The sequence below is a fragment of the Acomys minous genome, assembly GCF_964271855.1.
Source record: "Acomys minous genome assembly, chromosome: 4".
NCBI lineage: Eukaryota > Metazoa > Chordata > Mammalia > Rodentia > Muridae > Acomys > Acomys minous.
In genome coordinates this window covers 6,188,654-6,215,860 of record NC_140486.1, presented here as the reverse complement: position 1 = coordinate 6,215,860, position 27,207 = coordinate 6,188,654, and the positions used below count along the sequence as shown (strand labels likewise).

General features: G+C 51.0%; 1 protein-coding gene across 11 annotated transcripts in view; it reads left to right on the top strand.

The window, feature by feature from the left end:
- ZNF516 (zinc finger protein 516) overlaps window positions 1-27,207 on the top strand; it is a 114,611-nt gene that overhangs the window by 36,731 nt on the left and 50,673 nt on the right. Inside the window, exon 1 of one of the 11 annotated variants that reach the window (XM_084779380.1) lies at window positions 11,200-11,315. The exons of the other annotated variants lie outside the window; for them this stretch is intronic. The gene's annotated coding sequence lies outside the window, so the exon portion shown is untranslated. Of the gene's footprint in view, window positions 1-11,199; window positions 11,316-27,207 lie in introns of those variants that run through there. 11 annotated transcript variants of the gene reach the window in all.

Sequence of the window (27,207 nt, the reverse complement as noted above, 5' to 3'; positions counted from 1 at the left end):
CTCAGAACATAAACACTGTGTGGGCTGGAGGCAGACCAGAAAGCCCAGAGAGGGTTAATCTACTTCTCTAGGAAGCACAGTCCTGGTCGAAGATGAGCAGACTCTCTCCCCAGCCAGGGTCAGAAGAGCTCAGCAGGCTTCCCCCATCCAGGTCCTGCCCTTTCAGCTCTGGGGGTAGAGGCTATGAAAATGGTTACATTTGGCGCTTAGCTTAGGACAGGCACTGTGGGAGGCAAGCTGACCACCTCAGGAGGATGAGGGGCAGCATTTTATCAGTCTTGTGCACAGCACCATCATGTTAACAGGTGACGGTGGTGTTAGGAGAGTTGCTGCTCTGGAGAGGATTGAGGCAAGTGCATCTGAGTGAACTGAGGTTGTCTGGATGCTTGAGGGGAGGAGCAGCCGTGCAGGGCCCTCTTCCTTCCCATGTGGCTTCTGAGTATTGTGTCATTACTCCTCAGCCACTGGGAACAAGAATGAAATAGAGGGACACTTGAGACACACCAGGCCAAGGCAAGGGACTTAGGAAAATGAGCTGACTGGACGGGTGCACACCCCTGCTGGGCTCCTGGGGTGGTTTTTAGGCTCTCTAGTTTTATCCAGTTTCCCAGGGAGAGTGTGAATTACTTCCTTATTCTGGGGCTGTGCCCTGTCCTTGGATGGGACTCCTTCAGTTCCCAGTTCTTCACGCTTGTAAATGCAGATGTTCTGGTCAGCAGGTTCAGTATTTGGACTGAGGGTCAAGTTGCGTTCCTGGCTGTATCAATCACTGTAGGGCTTGTTTTGATAAGTGAAATGCCCGTGGAAACGGCCCGGAACTCTGTTTATTATCTCCTGGGAGCACAGTGTCAGTGTTGAGAAAACTCCCTAGGCTCTTAAATGTGAGATGGGCTTGTGCTCAGGTAGGGTCGCCAAGGCCAAGTGTGCACTGCTCACCAAGGACAGCACATACGCTGGTGAGGTGAACGTCTGTTTAAATGCCCAGTGTTTCCAGAGGGTCCTCTCTGGAGAGTGGATGGGCCTTGTTGGATTATTCCCTCCCTGGGTCTCTGTGAGTTCAGGCTGGCTTCATCCCTGGGCTCTAGTCTTGAGAATGATTTAAGTCTCCAGAGCTAGTTACCCCCTGTTGGCTGCACATCTGGGGGCTCAAGAGCTCAGGCTGTTTCTAACCAGTCATGTGAAATTTACAGTTATTCAATTGCCTTAGGATGTGCTGGTCAGACGGGACGTCGACATCATAATAAATTAAAGTGTTCTGATGAGAGCGTCCCTTCCTTAGGCAAACCCGGCCTGGTTTGGGGGGTTGGTGGGAAGTAGGCAAACCCGGCCTGGTTTGGGGGGGTTGGTGGGAAGTAGGCAAACCCGGCCTGGTTTGGGGGGGTTGGTGGGAAGTAGGCAAACCTGGCCTGGTTTGGGGGGGTTGGTGGGAAGTAGGCAAACCTGGCCTGGTTTGGGGGGGTTGGTGGGAAGTAGGCAAACCTGGCCTGGTTTGGGGGGGTTGGTGGGAAGTAGGCAAACCCGGCCTGGTTTGGGGGGGTTGGTGGGAAGTAGGCAAACCTGGCCTGGTTTGGGGGGGTTGGTGGGAAGTAGGCAAACCCGGCCTGGTTTGGGGGGTTGGTGGGAAGTAGGCAAACCCGGCCTGGTTTGGGGGGTTGGGGGGAAGTAGGAAAACCCGGCCTGGTTTCGGGGGTTGGGGGGAAGTAGACCTGGTTTGGGGGGTTGGTGGGAAGTAGGCTTGCAGTTAATCGCTAGGAGCCGAGTTCGCTTATACTCATCTGAAAGGCGCTCCGTTTAACGCACTTAAGATGTCTGCGTCGCAGCTTAGAAAATGGGCTGTGTCCTGTTTTTGAGTGAAAGGAATTGTGGCGTGTGAGAGGGAGAGGGGCCATGTCCTCCCAAGGCTGTGCTGTGGACTTTGTCTCTTCCACGTAATTTCCCTGCCTGGCAGCGAGGTGATTGGAATGCTGTGTCCAGGGGGTACTTTACTTGAAACTGCATATGTGTTTGAGTTATTGAACCAGCGTGACTGATTGGCAGCAATACCCAGGACGGGGGTGGGGGGGTGGGGGTATGGGGGGGGGTGGGGATGGGGTGTGGGGGATGGGGGGATGGGGGAGGGGGGTAGATAGACTTTGCTTTGAAGACATACATAGACATTTTCAAAAGTTAAGGTTCACGAAGTTTGCAAGTTGGCAAGGAGATCCCGTTTCCCCTTGTATATAAGCAGCACCGGTTGTACCAGTCACTGCAGCTTTGGCTTCCAGTCACAGGCTTATTTCTGTAATTAAAAATTTATATGTATGAGTGTTTGCCTGCATGTATCTATGTGTACCTGTGCATGGCTGCTGCCTTCAGAGGGCGTGGGTCCATACGACTTGGAGTTACAGACGGTTGTGAGCCCCCGTGTGGGTGCAGGAAGCTGAACCCGAATCCTCCAAAAACAGCACATGCTTTCCAACTGGCGAGACGTCAGCCCCTACTTTATCACTTTTAAATTTAAGGTTGTGATCATTTCATGTGTTTGTATGGATGTTTTGACTCCATGTATGTCTGTGCACCATGTGTGTGCAGGACCCGGGAAGACCAGAAGAGGGCGTTGGATCCCTTGGAACTGGAAAGTTGTGAGCCACCGGGTGGGTGCTTAGGTCTTCTCCAAGAACAGTCAGTGTTCTTAACCGCCAAACCATCTCTCTACCCTCCAGCATCTATTTTAGTAGTTTAATTACAGTCAGGTGTTTGGGGTGGTATGCTCCACGTCCAAAGTACGTGATTTATTTTCAAGGCTTATATAAAATGTGTGCTATCCGTGACAAAAAAGTATTATTGTTTTTAATGTTGGATGTTTATAAAGTGGAAAAATTAGACGTTGTACAGCCTGGCTGTAGTTGTGCTATGTGCACTGCTATGTGTTGGCTTCTTTATGCTATTCTGATGGACATTTCACTACATTAGCTGTGTGTGAAGATTTTCATGTACATGCTTTCAATATCACAAATTAAAATGGTAGATATGTTAAGAGTTATCCTACAACTAAAATAAAAAAAAATGTACATACACATTAGGAAACACATGCACACATATTGTGGTGTGGGTGCGCGTGTGCACACATGTGTGTGCAGGTACACATGCATGCACAGCCAGAAGAGAACATTAGGGGTCTCTTCTTCTACACAGCTTTCCATCTTATTTCTTGAGATACAGTCTCACTGATGCGGTCATTTAGGCTGGCTGGCTAGTGAGCTCTGGGGGATCTGTCTGTCTCTGCTCTCTGCATGCTAAGGTCATTAGGCATGCCTAGCTTTTGTGTGGGTGCTGGGGATTTGAACTCAGGTCTTCTCCATTTCATAGCAAGCACTGTTAGCCACCGAGGTCTCTTCATTCTCTCTTTGTATTTTTTAATATAAAAGTTTAAAGGCATGCATAGGTCACAGTCCCGTGTGTGTACATCTACTTGAATACGCTCCATGCCCAGTGTGTGAAGAACACAGACTATTTGGGTGGCTTTGAACACAGACATCCCACGGGGAGTGCTGTGCCCACCAGCTCTGTGCCCCGAGTTTGTCACGTCTGGGAAGGGACGTTTGGGTCGCCTCCAGCAAGTGTGCAGGGCACTTTCTGGATGTACAGTTGTGTATGCTTGTGGGAATACTTCTTTAGGGTAAGTTCCCCAAGGTGTGGTGTTAGGAACAGAGGGCCATTTTAAAGCGTTAGTGTCATCGGACTTCAAATCAAGTTTACGCTATGGCATGGTTCACTCCCTGTAAGAGAGATTTGTGTGCTAAGTCTGTATCTGATGTTATCAGTCTTTTAAATCTCGGTCAGCCTGAAATACTGTTGCATTTTAAGATGGAAAGCAATATTTTTTAAAAAACATTTGCAGATTGTTTTCTCTTGTAAATCTCCTGAACACTTGGGTAGTAAACATTTCCTATGTGTCCCGAATAACTTGAACATATTTCAATTTATTTTTGTATGTGTATATGTGTGTGAGTATGTATAATATATATGTATATATTATACATTGTGTGTGTGTGTGCATGTGTGTGTGTGTGTGTGTGTGTGTGCGCGCGCGCGCATGCGTGCATACACACGTCTGCCTGCAGAGGTCAGAAGAAGGAAGTCAAACTCTGCAGCAGGAGTTACCGGAGGTATGAATCTACCAGCATGGGTCCTGGAAACCAAACTTGGATTCTCTCCAAAAGCAGGATGTGTTCTTCACTGCTGAACCATCTGTCTAGCTTTGTTTTATCTTTTGAGACAGGAACTCATTATGTGTTGAGCTCGCCAGTTCACCATCTTCCTGCCTCAGCCTCCCAAGTACACATGCATCTGTAACCATTACCCACTGTGTTACTCCTGGGAGGCCATTAGACTCCACACCCTCTTTGTGCCTGTATGTTCCATTGGGGTCATTTAGGGGTCAGTAGCTGATTTTTGTCTGTCCATTTTGCAGTCTCCTCCATTGTTACTGTTTCTTTGTGGGCTAGCCTTGGGTATTTATATTGCTTCTGTCTGAATTTGACTTATGAATCGTGGGACAGCCTAGTTTTGGCCCGTCTATGTTACTATGGAGAGTTGAGAACCTCTCATGTGGCTGATGCTTTGGTAAGACTGTTTTGGGAGAAATGGTTGACTTTTTGTCCCGGTGTGTGGAGCCCGTGCGGGCCTCTGCGTGGGGCACCCGTGTACAGACCAGAGTTTATTGCTGTATGTCAGTTAGAAGGAACATGAATGTCCTTCCACATCTTTATATATTTCTGCTGTCTTAAGTCATCCAGGTTTACGAGCCAGTCACCTCATTTCTTCTCGATGTTTCTGTGCGTTCATTGACTTCTGCTATGCCGTTTACTCTGTTATTGTCTTAGAAGTTTAGAACAATGACATCTTCACACTTTACAATTGTATAACTTAGTTCTAGTGCTGTTTTGGAAACTAGGCACTGCCTTTACCCTCCGCCCCCCCCTTCAGTGCTGGGGGTGAAGCCAGGGCCTGCTAGGCAAGGGCTCTGCCTCAGGGCTGCTCTGTGGCCCTGAATTAAACTTCAAATGACATTTTAATTTTCACTGTTGGTTTTGTTTTTCTTTCTTGGGTATATTTTTATCTACTATTTTTGTTCAACTGTTCAGAGGTCTTTAATTTTAGGAAGGCCTTGTAGGGAACAAATAGTTGGATTTAGCTTTTAATCCTATTGTGGATTGTTCTTTGGAGTGCATTCCATTTGTTTCGGAAACAGACTTACTTGACTCTTTCTTCTTTTCTCTCTTCCTCTTTCGTTTTCTTTCCTATTGCTATGGCTTCACTCTGTAGTCCAGGCTGTGGTCTTCTTAACCACGCTTCTTTGAATGAGTGTCCCTTTAATTTTTATCAACATATCAATTAATTCCATTTAATTCTTGGTCAGAGTCCTTTAGAAAGCTCCTTGTGTCCTCTCGTCCCCGCCACCCGCCACCTTACACTTGTAACTTAACTGTTGCCTGTGCTGCCCGCTCAGTCCTCAGTCATTGAGTCCTGCTGCTGTCAGGTGTCCTCTGCTCACCAGGCCACGGTAGGTCACCTCCTGGCGGTAGTTGTTCCGTTGTCGTCCTGTGGGCTTGTTTTTCTGTGCATTGTGTAGGTTTTATGTGAGGAGGGTGGTGATTGAATGTCTGTTTCCTGGATGGATTACAGATGTTTGGACTGGGTTTTGCTTCCTTCTTTGTTTATAGGAGTAAGTGATTGCAAGGGGGGGAGGCAGGCTTTTTCCCCCCTTCCTTTCTTCTTCAGCTTGAGCTTTTTATGACTCATCCTTTTGTTTGGCCAGGTTACTTTGCCAGGAGGCTTGCAGCTTCTGTGGAGAGTAGGTAATAGTTCTAGGTGGGGTTCCAAGTGACAGGAAATTGGCCAGAGCCCTGGAGAGGAAAGGAAGTGTGAGTCCGCTGGAGCTTAGAGATGTGTGAAACAAACACCTGTGCATGTTCATGTGTGTCCGCAGATGCACACGCCATGGGTGTGTACATGAATGTTTACACTGTTGTGTGTGTAAGAAGGTATATAAACCCAAAGGTACAAAAGCACACAACTGTGTAGCAGTGAACAGTGTGTATAAGTGTACAGGCGTGTACTTTCATGCTGTACGGACACAGTATGCACACACATGCAGGTGTGCTGTGCATCCACTCACAAGTATGGATGTGTTTAATTCAGCGTAAGCATGCACACATGTATGTGTGAACACAGTCTTGCCTTGAAATACACACCTGCCATGGTACACATGTGTACATGTATGTAAGCATGCGTGAATGCTAAGGGCTGTTGAGTGCTTGGTCAGTGGTTCAGAGCTAGCATGTGTTCTAATAAAAAAACTTAACAGTTCCCTTAGTATAGTTTTAATTTTTTAAATCATATTTATGTGTATGTGCACTGCAGGTGTTCACTCCATTATGCGTGGAGATCAGAGAATAACTAGGCAGGAGTCGGGGATTAAACTCAGGGTTTCAGGCTTGCACGTGAGCTGTCCTCTACCAAGAGCGGATACTGGAGAAGTCACAAGGGCCAATCACGCACCAGTCTTGAAGACTGTTGGGGAGTGGGAAGCCGGTTCTGTAGCGATGCGATGCACCCCTGGGATAGTCAGTCAGCAGTGACAGGGAACATCAAGGCTGCAGATGTAGAATCAGAGGACCAGACAGAGAAGATGGCCCGGGAAAGAGGGTGGCACTTGGGCTGGTATGTGAGCAGATAGAAGGGCAGTGCCCATAAGACAGGGTGGGAACTGCAGGAACAGTGATGCTCAGGACACAAGGTGCTAGTGCTAGAGGGGAGTGAAGCGGGGGGGGGGGAAGGGGGTGCGGGGGGGGGTGAGGGGGAGAGGCATGCCTGTAGGAGGCTGGAAGACTCCGAGTAAGCCTGTTGCCTGGCTTTGGTCAGGGAAGTGCAGTCTAAGGCAGAGACTTGGTGCCTGATCACTAGGGCTTGGGTGGGAACCCCAGGCATCTCTCATCAGCTTTTATTGCAGAATCTCGTCTTGTGGGGGTGGGCTAGCTCAGTTCACAGCATTTCAACCTCCGTGCCTTGTCTTAGTTGGAGTTTCTATTGCTGTGATAAAACAGTACGACCCAAAGCAGCTTGGAGCGGCGAGGGTGTGTTCGGCGCCCACAGTCTGTGTCACAGTCCCATGAAGGAAGCCAAGGCAGAAACTTGAGACAGGAACCTGGGGGCAGGAATTGGAGCAGAGATCTCAGAGGAGTCTTGCTTCTCATAGCTTCCTCGGCCTGTTTTCATTTACAGCTCATGTTCACCTGCCCGGGGGTGGATTTCCCCCTCACCCCCTCTGCCCCCCACAATGGGTTGGGCCTACCACACTGATCATTAATTCACTGCAGTCTTGCCTGCAGATACCATGATGGAGGCATTTGGTGGTAGAGGTTCCTCTTCCCAGAGAACTCCACCTTGTGTCAGATTGTCGAAAGCAAAGCAACCAAACTAAAGCAAACACATCTAGGGCTGGCCTATAGATAGAAGGTGCAGAGGCACTAATTGTGCCCTTTACACCACCTCACATCCCAGAATCTAGACAATTGAATTGGAAATTGTACCCCCCCCCCCCATAATAAATTGCTCACATCACAAATGGGAAAGTTAAGGGCCAGTTAAGTTCAATGAGAGATTGAACTGCACATCTGATTAGGGAGGCGGGGCACGCCTGTGAGGCCTCCTCTAAGAGTGAGTGCTCATTTCCTGGAAGGTTATGTGGGCATTGTCCCAGCTGGGTGACCATGCTTCCTTGTTGGATGCATAGAGACCAGTTTGCAGTTTTCTGCGTTGTGTACACTACCACAGCTGCCCTGCAGTGTCTGTGTACACTACCACAGCTGCCCCGCAGTGTCTGCATTGTGTACACTACCACAGCTGCCCCGCGGTGTCTGCGTTGTGTACACTACCATAGCTGCCCTGCGGTGTCTGCGTTGTGTACACTACCACAGCTGCCCTGCAGTGTCTGTGTACACTACCACAGCTGCCCCTCAGTGTCTGCGTTGTGTACACTACCATAGCTGCCCTGCAGTGTCTGTGTTGTGTACACTACCGCAGCTGCCCTGCAGTGTCTGTGTACACTACCACAGCTGCCCCTCAGTGTCTGCGTTGTGTACACTACCATAGCTGCCCTGCAGTGTCTGTGTACACTACCACAGCTGCCCTGCAGTGTCTGTGTACACTACCGCAGCTGCCCTACAGTGTCTGTGTACACTACTGCAGCTGCCCTGCAGTGTCTGTGTACACTGCTGCTGCTGCCCTGCAGTGTCTGCACTGTGTACACTACTGCAGCTGCCCTGCAGTGTCTGTGTACACTACTGCTGCTGCCCTGCAGTGTCTGTGTACACTACTGCTGCTGCCCTGCAGTGTCTGTGTACAGTTCCGCAGCTGCCCTGCAGTGTCTGTGTACAGTACCGTACTGCACTGCAGTGCTTTCAGAGCATTTTTACGTATCCCTATTTCTTGTGAAATAAATCTGGAAGGTGCTTTCTGATTAGTTTGCTACCAGAGAAACCCTCAGGGAAGGCGTGTGACGGGGAAAGGACACGGAGTACATTAATCAGTTTTATTTACCTTATGAAATCAGCCACATACAGACACAGAATCTCAGGTCCTGTGTTAGGACTCCCACTTAGTAAGAACCTGAGTGCTTTCAGCCAAAGGTGGTTGTTGAATGTTAACAAAAATCCAATGGATTAAGGCTGGAGAGATGCCTCAGTGGTTAGCAGCACTTCCGGCTCTTCTAGAGGACCCAGGTTTGGATCCCAGAATCCATACCAGGTGGCTCACAACCGTTTGTAGCTCCAGCTTTGAGGGGTCTGACAGCTCAAGGCCTCTGTGTGTGCCTGTACTCATGCACACCTCCCACCATAATTAAAAAAATAAAGTGAAGAAGCAGGGAACTAGTAAGCTGCACCCACACCTGAAAACATGCTGTTTCGTGGTGTAGATTGCTGGGGAAGTACATACCTTAGCATTTTACATGAGATAAAGCATTTAGAATCTTTGTTTTGTATTTTTACTGTGATAAATGTACAACTCAGTGCCTACCTTTAGGACACTTATGAATATTGTGGAAAAGCACCTAGGTGAGGTGGCTATGCCTGATTTCTAGGAGAGTGGCTTAACTTTTAGGTTCTAAGGTTTCTAAGGGTTGAAGACCAAATTAGAAAATGAAGTTTCGGTTTAATCCCAACATGTCGTATTTTCAGAAGTGTTGAGGATTTTAGTAAGCAGACCAAACTTAGCCCGGCTCCTCTGAAAGTGAGTTCCTTCCCTCAGACTCGCCCAGTAGTTTTCCCATTTTTTTTTCTTCCATTGAGAGAGCGCATTCCCCCTCAGGCGTCGTGGAAACTGTTACCAGATTTCCAGTTATTTCAGAGTAGAAGGACACGATTGTAGTTGAGAGTTCCCAGTGTGGGCACTGTGTTGTACAGCCTGCACACCCAGACGTCTCCACCAAACCCTGCGTTAAGAAGCCCTGTAAGTATAAAGGTAGAGCTGTGTGGGTCTCCCAGCCCTTCGAGGAGCGGCACAGCAGAGTCTTAAGAAGTAGTAGTTTGGGTGTAATTTTGTCTGGTGATCTCACCCTGCTGTCAGTTTACTAATTTTACATTTTGCTGGGAGCAGGAGGAAAGTTTGTGCCAGGCAGCTGGGGTTAGCACGCCCTGCTTCCACGTCACTGGGTGTTTGTGTTCAGGCGTCCAGACTTAAATCTGGGAGGCGGACCTTATGACTTCCTTAGGACAAACGAAAACACTCAGGAGTGAGCTTGAAGCTCATGAGGAGTGGGTGCTAGGTCTCTCCAGAGTGATGGCCCCTCAGCCCTTCCTGGTGTGCATGCACTATTGTCACTGGGAGGTTCAGCATCTCTCCTGTCTAGGGTGTGGATGTGCAGGGCTGAGGGTGATGGGTGCAGTCCTGACAGAAAGGCTCCTTGAGGCCCAAGCTGGGGGAGTGAATGGTTACATGGATGTATGTGCCTTTATCTGTGCCCCTGGAGAGTTATAGTGTGTGTGTGTGTGTGTGTGTGTGTGTGTGTGTGTGTGTGTGTGTGTGTCTCTATACATTCATGCATACATTGCTTTTTAGGTAGGGTCTTGCACTGGGCGGGGCTTACTGATTAGGTGGGGCTGTCCAGCCTCAAGGATCCTTATTTCTGCCTTCCTGGCACTGCACCACCATGTGGGCTCTTGGGATGAGACTGGGGTCTCAGCTTATGTGGTAAGCGCTTCACAGGCTGAGTTCTTTTCTCCACCTCAGTTGAGTGGTTTACCTCACTTAGTGATCATAGACATGTCCAGGCCGCAGATGAGTATCGCCCATCCTGATAGCTGCGATTTTAGACAAATACAACACACACATTTTTGTTGCGCAGAAAGTAGACATTGCCAGTTTCTTGATCTCTATGGTCCATTGGATGATCTCCTGGGGTACCTCTGCAGAGAAGTGGGGTGTGCAGCCAGGCCCCTCTGACTGGCATGTAGCTCTGGCGCAGTCTCACAAGGAGCCTCTGCTTGGGTGGATAGTACCACTTTGTGAGGCTGCCCATATGACCAAGCTGCCGTGCGCCCTTCTTCCCTCCATGCAATGTCCTGGCTGCCTACAGGGCCAGATGCCTGCTCTTGCTTTGCACCTGGAAATGAGTGTGCAAGGAAACAGGCAACCAGTGTGCTTAAGTCTGTAAGAAATGGCTACGCTAACGCTGAGAAAAGGAGGCCGCCCAGGCGATGCAGCAGTACTACCAGGCTGCGGCTTTGAGAGCTTTATCTGTCCTGTCTCCATCTATGCTGTCCCTCTGATCACACCGGAAGAGAGCAGGGTGTTCAGGGCCTGTGACCCCAGCTCCCTTTTCTGGTGAGCAGCTGCATGTAGCTTTTAGTAATGACCAGGGTAATCCCATGGGAAGTGGGGATGCCCTTTGTTCCCCAGAGGTGCTTGGGAATCCAGCTAGACAAGGGCGCTGGGTTTTGTCCTATCATTGAGCCTATGTGGAGAAGTCCTGCAAGGCACCCCCCACCCCCGGCCGCCACATGGGTGCTTAGGGTCACTGCCACCTTGTTTTGTATCTCAAAGGTCTGAGCTTTGGGATCCCCATCTCCTCATTACATCCTGTCGGTGTTTGTGCACAGCCTGGTCGGCCATGCTTACCTGTTCAGGTGCATTTCTAGTTTCCCGTCTGCCTTCTAGTTCCGGGTTCAGCTGTCTAGCACCAGTGGCCTTGGCTCCTCCCTGCCTGACCTGGTTCCTGTGTTAGTACTCTGCTGCCTCGTCCTGGGATGACATCTCTCATACTGCTGCTCCAGGTGTGGAGTCCTGGCTCTGCCAGCCCCCTCTCCCTGTCCGTGGGTCTCCTTGACCACACTATCCCTCTAGCCAGGCAGGTTAGATAGCTGTGTCGCTTTTGGGTCCTCCCACCTTCTGGGCTGATTGTTTTGGGCATAGCACTGTGCTTGCTGACTGAATCTGTTAGGAGCCTGGCCTGCCTGTGCCGCCTGCTGGCCTGTGCCCCTGACCACAGGTAGCTAGCTGATCCTGTGCTAGGGAGGGAGTGATAAGGGAGGCCTGTGGGGAGAGCTGTGTGTGGAGGGGCAGCGATCCTGGGACTCCAGAACTCCAGAGGGAATGCCACCCTTACTACTCTGGATGATGCATTTTCTCCCTGCTTCACAGTCTCCTAAATGGGCCAGGATCCGGAGGGCAGGAGTGGAGCCACCCCTGCGAGCTGGTCTCCCTTTTGAGTGTCCCCTGGAGGAGGAGATGCCATTAGAGCTTGGATTAACAGTTCCACTGAGGCTGGACTTGCGTGTGTTAGAAGCAGGAGAGGGGTTCTCTGAGGTCTGAAGACTGTGTTTCCTATGTTTGGGTTGGGGGCACGTTGCACAGAGATGGGTTTGCATATGAGTGTGCCCTAGCCTCTTATGTCCTTGTATCCCTGCCAAATTCTGGAGTCTACTCCTCCCCTTTGCACCTCATCCCCTTTTTTCCACAGCCTCTTTTTCATGGGGAGGCTCACACATCTGGAGGTAGAGCTCCGCTCTCAGCTCCCCAGATCTGTCAGAGTCCGTCCCTCAGCCACTTAGAGCTAGGTGACATAGAGCAGTATGCACACCCTCTCTGGGCCCAGTTCCTGTTGTCACACAGTGGCAGAATGGTAGTGATTAAGTGTGATGCGTGGGCTGACAGGGCTACGTCCGTCCGTCCATCCATCCGTCTGTCTGTCCCGTAGTGTGTTTATTTTGACTGGTCTTTGTTGGGAACCAGGGTGTCACCAAGCATTCTGCTACCAAAGCGCATCTCAGCTGTGTATTTAAAACAGCTCGAGACACATGGTGCTGGCTGTTGGCTCTTGCGTAATTTAGATTCAACTTCTGGGGTGAGGGTTCAGGTGGTGCATGGAGGGTCCTGAGGGAGGGCAGGGGGCTCCTAGGCCTGGGTCTCACTCCAGGTTTGTGCCTTGCCTCTTTTGGAAGCCCTCGTCGGACAGTCTAGCCTCATCTTTCCTCATCTTTGTATTTTTATTTTAGTGCCTCCCCGCCCCCAACTGACATGCAATTTAAGTTAAGGGGACAGTTGTAGGAAAGCATACATTCCCCCAAAATGTCTTCTGACTGAGGCCACTTTTGTGGTTTTCTGTACCTTATAGAACATGCTTCAGTTTTGTTTTCACTGGATCTTCAGATATTGGAGAGATAGATCCCTGCCGAGCCTGCACTTTTCTCTCCCCACTTACCCAGCCTCCGCATGAGGATCTCTGCCCTTACACGGATCGGTTGTCAAGATGTGAAAGGTCCATGCCAGCACCATGGCTACAGAATCTGTTGGATAGCACCCTCCCCCCTGCACCCCTTCCTGCACCCCACTCCCACGCTGCAGCAGCTCATTTCTCTGTCGCCTCTGGCTCTGTCTTGGGCTTCTCAGTGCCCCTTGGCTGTTGGAAGGGAGGATGGAAGGGGTCGTGCTCCGCCCACTCCAGTGTGCTTTAGCTTAGTCCCCTGGGTCGTCCATCATGGAGTGGTTTAGAAGGGGGTGCACTTGGCAGAGGTGCTGGTCCCCTCGCTCTGCAAGGGTGCTGATCTGGGACTTCCCGGATTCCTCCATGTCTGATGGGCGTCAGGCCCATGGCCCCAGGAAGCAGTTTTAGAAAGGCCCTTCCCCTGAGTTCCCTAGACGAAAGGCTCACTGCTCGATGGCAGAGAGTAAAACCCTGTGTGTTCCTTCTTCAGCTGTGGCCATGAAACCTGGGCTGGAAGTCAGCTCTTGACATACAACTGTAGGGTTTAGGTGCTAGGGCCTGTTAGTGTGCAGGAGACAGCCTCTTTAAAGACCAGACGCTGAAGATGAGGGGGCCCAGTGTCTGGTCCTTGTAGCTGGTGACTCCTTGGAGGTGATCTGATGTGAGGAGGCCGTGGTTGTCATCTGTGACATGACACACACTTGTAATTGTGTGTTGCCTGTAGCACAGGTTGTGTGTCACTTGAGTAATTATCAGTTTTGACTATCTTGTTCCACTTGGCCCTGCCCACCTCCCCAATGTTGAATTATCTCACAAAATCATAGACTTCAAAAAAGATCTTTTAAAATTTAATTCGTTAACTAATTAATTCACTTTCTATTTCAGTCATAGCCCCCCATCCTCTCCTCCCAGTCTCACCTTCCCCTCTCTTTGTCCCTCCCTTATTCCTCAGAAAAGGGGAGCACACCCCCCAATCCACTCACCCCAGGTCATCACGTCAACATCAGGACTGAGTTTGTCCTCTTCCCCTGTGGCCCAGTAGGGCAGTGCCATCAGGGGGAAGTGACTGAAAAGCAGCCATCACCTAAGAAAATACAGGGGAAAAAAAGTATTTTTAAGTGTATATGTGAAATGACCAGGTGTAGGATTCTGCAGAGGTCTTTCAAGCTCCTCATACCTTTCTGCAGGGTTACCCTGCCATGTCCTGTAGCCTCCCGGGGAGGCAGGGCGGGTGGTGCGCTTCCTTCTCTTGAGACTGGGGCCTCCTAGCACTGCTGCCTCGACTCAGCAGTGTGTCCTTCCACTCAGTGCAGGGGTTTCCACTCTTGAGCCCACTGACAAGCATCTCATGGTCCTTCAAAGGAAGGGTGTCTGCATGGTCCCATAGGCAAACAAACAAACAGTGTATAATTTTAGCACCAAGAAATTAGAAATATTTTATTATGTACCTGGGGAAGATTACACTCAAGGGTCACGGTCCAGGCTCACCACCTGTGTGTGGTGTGTGTTGGTGAGTCCGTGTTGGGTGGGAACAGTGGCACACCTGTACTGATGGTGTTGGAGACATGCAGCTGATGGAGCTCTGTTTACCCGATGGACAGGTCTGTGTGTTGGCCACAGATTGGCCCTGTACCCAGTGGTTTCTTTGTAAAAGTGGATGCTGCTCCATGGGGCTGTGCAGCCTCAGGAAGAGGAGGACGTGTTTGCCCTGAGTGGCTGTGGTGTGCTCTAGACCAATCAGAGGGGGTTCAGTGTTTTGTCCCAGTTCTGTAGGTGTGACCCAAAGGTACATTATCCAGGATACTTTGGTGAGGGAAATACTTAGAAATACTTACAGATACTGTAAGAGAGATGTTGAATTAATATTAATCCAAATGACATTGGGCTGGGATGAGACAGAAGGATTTGGGTAAAAGAGCCTATCTATAATGATAGGAGGAGCAAGTGAGGGTGCTGAGGTGGAAGTGGGGTGCACAGGAGCAGTGGCCCTGTGAGAGGAGCTCCACGTGAGGCTCACTGTGGCCTGCAGGTGAGTGGCTGGCATCTGTCCTCTGCAGTGGACTTGCTACTCATGCCACTGCTGCATGCTGGCTGGGAAGGGAGTGCTGGCATTGGCTGCGAGCCTGCATGTACCAGGGCTGTAAGCTCTGAGGTGACTGCCTCATGTTGCTATTGTGTTTTTGCTCATGCAAAAGTTCATTGTCCTACCAATAAGTTCATGACAAGACAAGAAATTGTGGGTGACCATGACTTCATACAACCCTCTCTTTCCCGACATCGGCCTTGTTAAGCTGGGCATCTGAGTGGTTCTGTGCCGACCACCTGGGTCCCCGATACATGAGGTTCTGGCCTCGGTGGTCTCTTTGGCCCTGTTTGGCCAGGGGAAACTGTCACGATCCCCTGTTGTATGGAAAGATGGTCCCTGTCATTAATGGTGATGGCCTGCTGGCTGCCTTGGTCGAATGGCCACTGGAGCAGTTACCAGTGAACGGCTGAAGAGCCTTATTCAGTGTGCCCATTACTTCTTTTAAAGTAGAGGCTTAATCACTGTCGCTTAGGAAAGATTTGGCAGCAATACAGCATGGGTCCCATCGTGTGAAACAGGAGCCCCTTTCAGTGATGGCTCCTGCTTGTGCTGTGTGTGACATCCGCAAGCTGTGTGGCTGTAGCGTGCGTGGTTGATGACCAGAGGCGTAATGGAGTGCTGGTCATGTTGTATCTTCAGATCACATCCATTTGTGGGGCTCCATTTGTGGGGCCCAGGCATGCTCTTGGGGCACCTGAGTGAGCTCCATGTAGGCATGGAATTTTGGAGATTCTGGAAGGGTGACGTGAAGTATTGGAGTGGAAGGGACACAGCCCCGAGGGACACTTCCAGACTGTCCACTCTGAGCGTCGTTGTCTAAAGTAGACTCAAATCCCATCAGACATGAGCCTTGCATTGCACGTTGAGTGCTGGGCATGGTTGGTGACAGCAGTGATGTGGAGTTTTACTTCCGCCAACATGGGGGAGTTTAGCCTCTTGCTGGGTTCTGATAGGCACATGAGTGGTTGGTGCGACTCAAGCCGAAAGCTCAGCGCAGGGTTGTCTAGGCATGGTGCTCATTTGTGAGTGAGTGCATTCCTTGGTTTACACTGTTAGGTCAACTGTGGTGGGAGGCTGAGGTTGGTGATTTGGGCACAGGTATGGAGTGTGGACATGAGAGCCACCTGCAGGATTTCAGTAAGGTCCTCTGCAGAAGAGGCCCCACCTAATGGACGCCAACAGCTTGTTCCTCCTTCCCGTGGCTGAGCATGTCACCTGTTGCTGGCCTGTGTTGTGGGAGGTTGACTGCTCTCCTCATGTCTGTCTCATGGAACTGAAAGTAGTCACGGAGTCACTGCTATGCATGCTGCTATAATCCCCTGGCTCTATCTCTCACGTGCAAATGCCATAGAGGGGGCTGCAGCCTTTGTAGGGGGTGCCGAAAAGCCTGGCTGCTGGTACATTTCCATCAGAAGGCGCCCCCCAGGACAGGAATGTTTCCTGTTCTGAACAAGTTTGTGCAAAAGTTTTACCCTTAGGGTTTCAAGTGTGTATACATTGGCCATGTGTGCTGAGAATCTACACACAGGACTGCCCTGGCTGTGGTGGAGGCCTGACTCTGCTGCTGGGAAGGGAAGCACTGCTCTCACGGACATTTGGACCATGGGGAAGGGCACAGGGATGCTCGGGATGACAACATATGCACTGTCACAGTGGTGAGGCCAGAGCACATTTGTTTACTGAGTGTCTCTCTCATACATAGAAGGGGGCAGAGGCAGCAGCTGCGAGGTGTTGAGATGCATCAGCATCGTCCTAGAGCCACAGTAGCTGCTGAGCAGATGCACTAGCAGAAGTGAAAGTCCATTCACCTCTATGTGACATGCTTACACTGTGCTCACACTTACACCAACATGTGACACATGCACACACTTAAAGTGCAGGCGCACACTGCAGGTGCCCACTGGCAGGACCACCTGTACTTAAATGTTCACAGCCATTCTTCACAAATGTGTAGTTGCTTCTCTGATGCGCTGTTGGTGGGTCCCCAAGTCTCCATCCTCTGTGACACTAGGCCTTGCTTTGCTCCTGGCTCTTCCAGGCGATGCAGATTCCCCATGGGCCCCTCTTGCTAAGGACCACACACCAACAGCGTCTCGTGCATTAGCACCACCAGAGAAAGACAGTGTGTGCTTCTGTGGCCATCGTGCCTGCTTTTAGAAAGGTTTCCTTTTGGCTGAGGACTTGATACTTCAGGAAGAGCAGCTGCTCGTGGCACCTGTGTTGTGAGGGAGCTGATCTTTACTAGTTTAGCCTATGCACTGCTGCTTGAGAGCGTGTCTGTGGCACTTTTGCTGGGATGCTGTGAGGACAGGCAAGGCGGGGAGGGGTCCGGTGGCTTCCCACTGTGTCCCTGGGAAGCCAACTTGAAGGGTAGAGACAACTTCTCTCTATATTTCAAATCTGGATTAATGTGTTTTGGAAAGTATATCCTTAGGGTGAAAGAAGTTGGGTGTTCGGCAGTTTTCCAAGTACAAGACCCAGTAAGGGGCAGGTTGCAGTGAATCTGGTTCTCTCACACACACCCCCCCCCCCCCACTCCGCACACGCACAGGAGCAGACCAGTTTGGCCAGGTTCTGTGGTCAGCAGGTTATGCATATACACAGTGTCATACTGGCTCACTTGTAAATACTTGAAGATCTTTTTGTCTGCTGTGTGTAGTTACACTGACAGGATGCACACTCCACTGGTGCTCTGCAGTGTAATCCATCAGTGAACAGCCTGAGACCTGCTCTGTGGCTTTCCCTGTTGCAGATGGCGCGGGCAGGACTGAGCCCCACAGCACTCTCTAATGGACACAGATTCAGTGCAGCAAAGTGAATGTTGCAAAACAAAATAAAAGAGGGAACAGAAACCAGTGCCTTGATACATTGGAGTTTTGGTTGCAGAGCTGAAAAGCCCACAGCACCCGTGTCAGGCACTGGAGTCACAGTTCCCAGATTGACATAGTGAATCGCGTGTCTTGCAGCTGCATTCATGTACGAGTGTGTGGTGGCGCAGTTTAAGCTCCATCCTGGGTGCTGAGAGTACTGACAGCGCAGTGTTGGGGCACTCTGGGTGGGAAGCCTTGCTGTAGAGCCGCCGAAATATGCTTTGTGTGTACGCCATCTTACTACAGAAGGGACTGGCTCATCCTCCTTGAGACGGCCCCTCGCACCCCTCTGGGAGCCCAGGCAGGTTGAAAGTGTTCAGGCAGAGGCGCCTTCTCCTCTTGTTGCTTCATGTATATTAGAGAATTGTGTGGGATCTCACACAGTCGCTTCGGCAGACACTGGCGGCTGGGTCCTTTTAGTTACCAGTGCCAGGTTTGTCATGTGAACTGCCTGTTGTCCGCAAAGATGAGCCTCTAACGTTTGCAGCCACACACCATCTCTGTGATGGACAAGTGGCCGTATTAGTGGTGAGCCTGAATACCTTCCTCTGTTACCAGCCAGGTGTGTGTGTGTGTGTGTGTGTGTGTGTGTGTGTGTGTGTGTGTTTTCATAAAACACTCGTGTAAGTAATAATCAGGTCCACGGAGCATTATGTCTATGGATAGGCATGGCCTCCCGGGCTCCATGAGCTACACAGCACCATGTCTATGGATAGGCATGGCCTCCCAGGCTCTCAGGTCCCATTGCCCTTTCCCTATTAGCTGCTTGCTGAGTGACAGAGGCCCAGTAGCCCCACCCTCCAGGTCCCACCTTGCTGGATGTAGGATGCATCTGTTTAATCTCTGCCTGTCTCCTAGCAGCACCTTGCACATATGCTCATTTGCATTGGACAAATTAGAGAGGAGGTATCCAGGGCCATATGTGCTCTTGGTTACAGGGGTGGGGTGGGGTGGGGTGGGGCAGGTAAAGGGACAGGAGTGGGAGGAATGGTGGGGTCAGTCAATGTGTGCGTGATTAAATGACATACACTCACAGTCCTGACCTTGTCACAGCAAAGGAGCTGACCTTATACAGCCACACGCTTAGCGCAACATGGTCTTTGGGTTCTTGGAAAAATGTTCATAAGCAACTCGTGTGATTGACATGAGCCAGTGTTTTTCTGAGCCATAAGGTCTAACCTTCCATATGTCAGGGCCTTCGGAGTCTAAAGAAAGCACTTCCCTAGGGGCTCACAGGGCGGAGCTCAGCACCTGGAGACTAAAAAACATTTCTTTGTTTTATGTTTGCCTTTACCAAGAAACTGCCACTGGGTATGCCTTCCAGGAGCACTGTCTTATGTCTGCAAGATCAGTCATGGCCACTATATGTACAGCCCAGTCATGGCCACTATGTGTACAGCCTCACATGCATTTTTGTGGCTGGAGAACATGACAAACCCATGCGGAGAGTTAAGGGAGCTTTTAGCTTGCTGAGCCTTTTGGTGTAGCAAGGGAAGTCTAGGGGGCCTGACACCCTCAAAGCTAGAACCTACTGCAGCGTGTCAGCAAACATGCCTGATGGGAAAGCAGAGTAAATCCCATGAAGTGTGACTTCATGTTCTCCCTAGGAGTCAGTCTTTGTAAACATTCTCTGACGGACCCCCCTCCTGTTGGGGCTCCAGCTGCCTAGCAGAAGGGCTGTGTGTGTTAGCGATAAACTGGGTCACGTTACTGCCACTCCTGGCAGCCGCCAATCTGGAAAATTTAAATGGATGTGTACGTGTGTATATATATACATACACACACACATACATACACACACATATATACATATACACAGCATTTTTGGCAACCAGTCCTTTTGTAATTTCAGTGTATATTGATTGATGTTTGCATAATGGCAAACAGAGTCTTAAGGCAAAATGTCCTTTTCAGCTCTTCTACCAAAACGTACTTAATTCAGAGCATTGTTTGCACCAGGTGTCTAAGGTCTTACTTAGATTTCAGTAACATTGGTGACTGGAGTGTTTTTATTTCTGCCGTGAGGTAGCAGAATGATTTTTGAGGGGTGTCTTTACTCACTGGCCTGCCTCTTAGGTAATAGTTAGCAGGAAGTCCAGCAGCTTGCTGTGGGCAGTCATCTGCTTTGCTCCCGCCAGCCCGGTCATTAATGTGCTGGTGACATGGGTGCTATTTCACAAAAAAGCAGAGGACCGAGATAACATCAGCGGGATCGCATCATCGTCATCGTCATCATCATCATCATCATCACCATCATCATCATCTCTGTGCTTTTCCATGGGACGGGGTGGGTGTTGGGTGAGAGGCTGGAAGCAGGGCAGCGTTTGGAGTGGAGCAGGTTTCTGTTGCTTGGGCATAAATGACAGAGTTCTTTGTGGAAACAGGTTGTAGCTAACGTGTATTTGACACTCAGCTGAGAGGAAAGGTGCCTTTCTGTGGAGTTGTTTGTTTTTGCTACTGTTCATTTCTAAAACGATTTGAAAAAAGGTGTGTGTTAGACACCAGAGTGGTGAGGGCTGTCTTCTGAGGTAGGCTCTGTGAGGAGTCTCCTGGCCATTTTTAACCTGCACTGCTTACAAGTTCTGAAGGCTCCCTGACTTTTGCCATTGGTTTTGAAAATAAGAGATTTATGTGTTTCCATTTCCCCCCTTCCTGCCCCTTCAGTTTTCAGCATTCCTGAGTTATTTGCAGCCATGGTCTTAATGGTGATGCTAAAGTCTGAGCTGCTGGCTGGTGCCACAGTAGCAGGAGAGCCGAGCGCCTGCGGGGCCCTGTGGAGCAGCCCTTTGTAACAGCACACTCCATCCAGGCTGCCCGGATTCGGGGGGTTCTCAGAGCCTGGAAGAGGGGGTTTTCATGGAAACATCCAGAGGATCATGTTGCTGGGGAGCTGCTTTAGGAGTATAGGTTGACTGTGAGACCCTAGTGCTGCGCTGTGTGGCCTGGGAGGCGACAGATGCACGTGCACTTATCAGGAGAGCCTCTCGGAGCAGCCTGGCGCCTGCCGTCCTGGCCCCGTGTTAGCTTTGTGATGTTTACTTTCCTAGTGACAAGCCACTGATACAAGACTCAGAAAATAGCAAATCGTGAACAACAAGTCACAGAATGTGTTAATTTGAGAGTAGGGCCTGACAGGTAGGTATACATACTGGATGCCCTTGCACATTGATTTAAAACTCCAGCCTTGTATTCGATTAAAGTCTCTGCTTACTGCCCTGTAGGTAGTGCTACTAACTAGGAGAGCACTGTCCTTATTCACTCTGAGCGTGACCTTTGGTCCCTCACAGAGGTTTCTTACCCCCTACCCCCCCTTTTTTTTTTTTTAAAGATTGTAATTACTTTGGAAGATGGAGTGTTTCTTCTATTTGGCTTTTTGTTTGTTAAAAGGTAACTTCCTTGCAGAGGAGCCCCATTTTGTTTTGTTTTGTTTTCTGTGATTGTACATGGTGTCCACTGCCCCGGTCTGAGGTGCAGAACTAAAGGTCTTGCTGGAAAGACCATGGATTCATAGAAAGTCATGTGGACACTTTTCTGTGTCTGAGGACTGGTGCGATGGCACTTGCTTTAACTTACTTGGAGTTTGCTAAAATTGAAAGGAAGATTTTATTTAAGACAGTGAATTCTGCTGTCTGCACTCCCTCACCTCCCTTTCCGAGTGAAGCGTAGCTACGGCCCGCTTGCAGCCTTGCAGACTGTTTTTAGCAGAGACACCCTGGCTCCTTGTTCTCTGGGGCCTCTCAGCCAGGCTTGCCCAGGGCGCTGCTGCCCTCTCTGCTGTTTGTCCTGCGTGGAGGAGGTGGGGGGAGGGCCCCAGGGAAGCAGTGTGTGCATTCAGGTCTTACTGTTAGAGTGCAGAGGACTCCTGTTCATAATGGATTTTCTTGATGGTCTGAGGCCGCAGAAGCCTGCAGGCCCAGCCCTGTGGCCTGCACACTGCACAGCAGTGAATGCGTCCCTTCATGGACCTCTGAGGGACCCTAGTCTGGGGACACTGAACCACAATTGTTCATCCTGTGCCGAATGGCTTGTGAGGAGAGCCTCTGCATTGTGGTTAGGGCATTCCCCGTTTGTTCAGATAATACGTGTTTTGTCTACAGAAGTCAGATAAGCTTGCCCAAGATGTTAATGATGTATTTTAATTCATGGCTCATAATTCTGCAGTGTGACTTGCGAGGCCCTTTCATTGTCTGCAGAAGAACAGGCTCACAGTGTCCTGCAGGACAGACCGGCAGCTCCCACATGGCGTGTGGGGTGTGCTGGGCCCTGGAGTTCCTGGAGCTGCCCAAAGACGTGGTCAGCGGAGCTCCCCGCATCTTCTGTGACTTGCCTCCCAGGGCCTCTGCGCTTCTGCCTCTGCAGACAGGCTAATTCTAGAAACTGATACGCTGTCGGTGGGGGCATTACCCTGGCCTCTGGGCCTCCTGACCCCTGGGGCCCATGTTCCTAGGCCTTTCCCTCTGTTCCCAGAGCAGGGAGCACATAGCTGTGTCCCACTGCAGGCCTCTCTAATCCTGGCAGGCACCAGGCTCCCTTCAAACCCGGTTTCTCACTGGAATAGGCTTCAAAAGGACACAGACACAGAGAAGTCACCTGGCCTTGGGGAAGCCAGAGCAGTGTGGAGTGCAGCAGAGTTAATGAGTGAGTCAGAACTGAGCAAGTCTTAGGCTACACAGAGCTTTGAAGGCAGCAGACTCTGGACTTACCTCCAAGTCAGCAGCACATCCAACAGAGTCCCACACTCACTTCCCCCAGCAGGACAGAGGGAGCCCTAGTCCCTATACCCCCAGCAGGACAGAGAGAGCCCTAGTCCCTACACCCCCAGCAGGACAGAGGGAGCCCTAGTCCCTACAGCCCCAGCAGGACAGAGGGAGCCCTGGTCCCCCACCCCCAGCAGGACAGAGGGAGCCCTAGTCCCCGACCCCCAGCAGGTCAGAGGGAGCCCTAGTCCCTACACCCCCAGCAGGTCAGAGGGAGCCCTAGTCCCTACACCCCCAGCAGGTCAGAGGGAGCCCTAGTCCCCCACCCCCAGCAGGACAGAGGGAGCCCTAGTCCCCGACCCCCAGCAGGACAGAGGGAGCCCTAGTCCCGGACCCCCAGCAGGACAGAGGGAGCCCTAGTCCCCCACCCCCAGCAGGACAGAGGGAGCCCTAGTCCCCGACCCCCAGCAGGACAGAGGGAGCCCTAGTCCCCCACCCCCAGCAGGACAGAGGGAGCCCTAGTCCCCGACCCCCAGCAGGACAGAGGGAGCCCTAGTCCCCGACCCCCAGCAGGACAGAGGGAGCCCTAGTCCCTGACCCCCAGCAGGACAGAGGGAGCCCTAGTCCCTGACCCCCAGCAGGACAGAGGGAGCCCTAGTCCCTGACCCCCAGCAGGACAGAGGGAGCCCTAGTCCCCGACCCCCAGCAGGACAGAGGGAGCCCTAGTCCCCGACCCCCAGCAGGACAGAGGGAGCCCTAGTCCCCCACCCCCAGCAGGACAGAGGGAGCCCTAGTCCCCGACCCCCAGCAGGACAGAGGGAGCCCTAGTCCCTGACCCCCAGCAGGACAGAGGGAGCCCTAGTCCCTGACCCCCAGCAGGTGCCCTCCCCAGCATGTCAGCAGGAGCCCCAGTCTTTCTAGCCAGCAGATATGTTGAGGTTCCTGGCTTGGGTTTCCTCCCTCCAGGCCTTGGTCCTCTCTCTAATACAGCTTTGGTTTCAGGTTGGTACTGTATGTCTCGCTCTGGAAATTAGTGGTTATCGGAACATATTTGAAAATTCACGTTCTCAGGGTGACATTCTGATAAGTAGCATCAACTTTGCTCGTTTTGGGGTGTGAGAGGGGGGTAGGGAAACTGTGTAGCCTTTGCTGTGTGTTGATTCCAGCCACAGACAGAGAGCTCAGTTGGGCTGACATGGCTTCGCATAGAAATGTCCCTACAACCATGACAAGGCTGGCTGGGATTTATAATGTGTCCTGCTCAGCTCTCAGAAAAGGTTTGTCTAAGATGTCGGGGAAAGCCTCAGGGCCTTCCTGGGTAAACCTCACTTGCTTCCTTGTACTGCCTGCGGGTTGGCTGTTGCTCCTTCCGTGGAGGAGGAAGGTCTTCATTGATCTTACAACATCCCTCCTAAGTATTGAGGCACTTCTGAAATTGGAGTTAGGGAAAGGTAGTTTCCCGTACTGTATTCCTGAGCACCCAGCTTCTTGGAGCTCGTGTGGAGGGGGTGATGGCCGGCGAGGTGAGGTGGAGAAGGGCCCAGAAAAGGGGTGGGAGTGAGACAGGCTCCAGAGCATCTCTGCTTTCCTTTGTGTTTCTTACTGGAGTGGTATTTGAGATCTGCATCATGTCTTTGTGGGTAAATTCCCAGTTCCATACAGACGGGGAATGAAGGCACACAGCTACCACGAGGTCCAGGGCCTGGGCGCCTCGGTCACCACATTTGATGTAGAAGTGTGACTGACCCAGCGGTGTTCCTCGAGTGCATTTGAATGGAGCCTGTATTAAAGATGGGTTCCATAAAGTGTCCCGCTGTTGAATGTGTCGGCTGAGCATCGTGGTGTTCACGGCCCTGGGTGAGCGCTTTTAACTGTGTGGACTAACCTGGTGAAGAGTAGGATCAAGGGCCCTGGAAGTGCGCCAGTCACTAGGGCACCTCAGGACTGTCCAAAGTTGCCATTTATTTTGTCCCTTTGAATTTACTGAGTCAAATAAACCATGTCAGTGACAGGGTGTCTCCGGCTACTTCACTGACATTTTGTTCAGTCATTTGGGAGTCAGTCACTAAAAGTCTCTGAGATGCCGAGCCTCTGTACTGAACACTGCAGCTCATGTGCCTTTAAATTCGACCCACAGAAACATTATGGGGCTCATAGCATTACTGTCACTGCATTTTGAGGATGGAGAAACGGAGCGAGGGGAGAGAGGGAGAGGAAGAGAGAGGGGGGTGTGGGAGCCTCTCCCATGTAATTCTCAGTTTCAGCCTTGGGAACCAATTGGTACACAGTATACACAGTATACACAGTATACACAGTATACACAACCCACAGAGTGTCTCACGTAAGCCCTGCTGTCCTTACAGCAGCAGAACACGCCACTCTCGGGCTAGCTCCGCATCCCTGTGTGGCTCTGGCCTGCTGGCCGTCCAGGCTCAGGTAGCAGGCTAGCGTGTGTTGGCTGTACGAGGCTGACTCCTTTCAGTCTGAGGGGCTTTGTGGAAGCTATGGTCAGCCAGATGCTGTTGACTGTTTGGTTACATCCTACTTCGTCACGGCATAGCACACACGTGTGAGTTGTTGCCCATCAGGTGTGAATGTGGTGGGTGAGTCATTGGAGACTGTCCTAGCTGCTGTGACCTTGGCCTTTAAGGACATAAAGACAGTAGGTTTGTATGAGTGGTTGGACAGCACCAGTGATTGCTTCAGCCATCAGCCTTCTGCGATCAGTATTTGTTGGTCAGCTTTGCAAGTGACACCATTGATTAATAGTTGGTTTGTGGCCCCTGAGCGACCCCATGGCGATCTGAGGTGGAACAAGGCCTTGGTCCCAGCCTGCATTAGAAGGAGCAATGGACCAGCCTTGGTCCCCACGCAGGGTTCCTTAGCCAGTGGAGACCGGGCTTGACTGTGGGCTCTTTTGCAAGGCTGCTGTTTTTTCCTCAGTGCCATTAGATCTCTGAACTTCAGCCTCGGTGGCTCTCTGGAGCTTTATTTCAGGGCTTCTTACTGAGAAGGAAGGCTGTGCTGCTGTGGCTCCGAGTGAGCGCCTTCCTGTTCAGTACAGGAGCTGATAGCCTGGGCACAGGGGGCTGTAAGCTGGTTTGGGGGATGGCTGGATAGAAAATGGAAGCTGAAGCTGTCACACACATACACACACACACACACGCACACACACACACATATGCACACACACACACACACACACACACACTTGCACACACATGCATGCGTGCGTACACACCGTCTCTGGGTTGGTGAGGGCGGGTGTCCCTCTGTGCCTGGGATGGTTGGAATCAGACTAAGCATTGAGGCGATAGAGAAAGGAGGGACAGGCATGTGTCACTGGGCGAGCAGAGCCCCGCCCGTTCTGTCCTGTCTTTTCCGTACATGTCCCACAGCTAGGAGATGTACCAAGGGTGTGAAGTACGGGGGAAGGGGAAGGGGCAGAGGACAAGGCTAGCTGGGTGGTGCGGTCACAGAGGTAGCATTCCACACCTCACCCGTAGCTGAGGCTGAGCAGGCGCCCACAGGCCAGGTGTTGGGCTATATGCTGCAGATGTTCACTTTTACTCTGGGTGCCCCGTTGGCTGCCGCTGTGCTCCCTGCTTGCCTGTAGCTGTGTTTCCGAGTCTTGTCTAAGGTTCTGGCATGTGACTGCTTGCTTCTCTTGGGTAGCCAAGTGGTACTGGATGCCACGGATGGACATGCATTAGTACACTGGGGTCTGATGTCACTTCAGGTACATTCACCTCCAAGACTCTGTTTTTCTTCTCCATAATTTATCGCTATATAATTCTTTAAATGTGCAAGACTTTTTTTGCCCCCCCACCCCCCCACCGTGCAAGACTTTTATACCCTATTTTGTCTTTAAGTTCAGTGTACATAATTTTCATTCATATTTTTATATGTTTCTTATTCAGCATTTTCAGGGGTAGCAAAGTAATGTCTGAGAAAAGTAATGTCCTAGGAATCATTTACCTTTTATATTACGCCATTGTAGATAACTATACAGCCATATAAGATTCTTTGATAAAGTTATTTAAACTGGCTTGTCCTTGAGACGTGGTCGACATCTCACCCTTTATCCACCTCAAGAAGCTTGTAATTTTGCTTTACTTTTGGAGCCAGTGAGCTTTGGGCTCTGTATCTGCTGTTTGCCTCTGCTGGGCAGTCTTTGTAGGAGCCTGGAAGGCAGGCTGCCCATCTTGGTCTCCATATGATCATTTCCTTGTCCTAGGGACCTGTAGGGGGCACTGCCTAGCCTGGCCTGGCAATGCCCACTTAGGTTCCATGGAGACCTGTAGGGGGCGCTGTCCAGCCTAGCCAACCTGTGTTCATTTAGGTTCCTTGGAGACCTGTAGGGGGCGCTCTCCCTGCATGCTTGCACATGTGCTGCAACAGCAGGCTCTGGAGGGAAAAGCCCTTCCAACAGATGCAGCAGCTGTGCTGTGTGGCAAGCAGCCTTGTTCCAGTCCACCTCATGGCTCCTGCCAGCCTTGGGTGGCCTGAGTTCTCTCCTCAGCTCCATCCGGGTCAGTTCTCAGAGTTGTACCTTGTGGAGTGTTTGTGGTCCTGCTGCTGTCAGGTACGCAGTCCCTGAGAGGATGCTGGGACAATCAATGCCTGCCGTATCCTGTGGTGCGCAGCATGTGCTTCCTCTAAGGCTTAGCTCAGCAGCTAGGTTCAGGGGATACTCGGAGCTCGCAAGCAACTGGTACCTAAGGTTGTTTGGGAAGAGACCCGGATGTTCTTGATTAAGACAGGTGTGAGCACACTGCTGGATAAAACAAAAACTAGGCATGTGGCTTT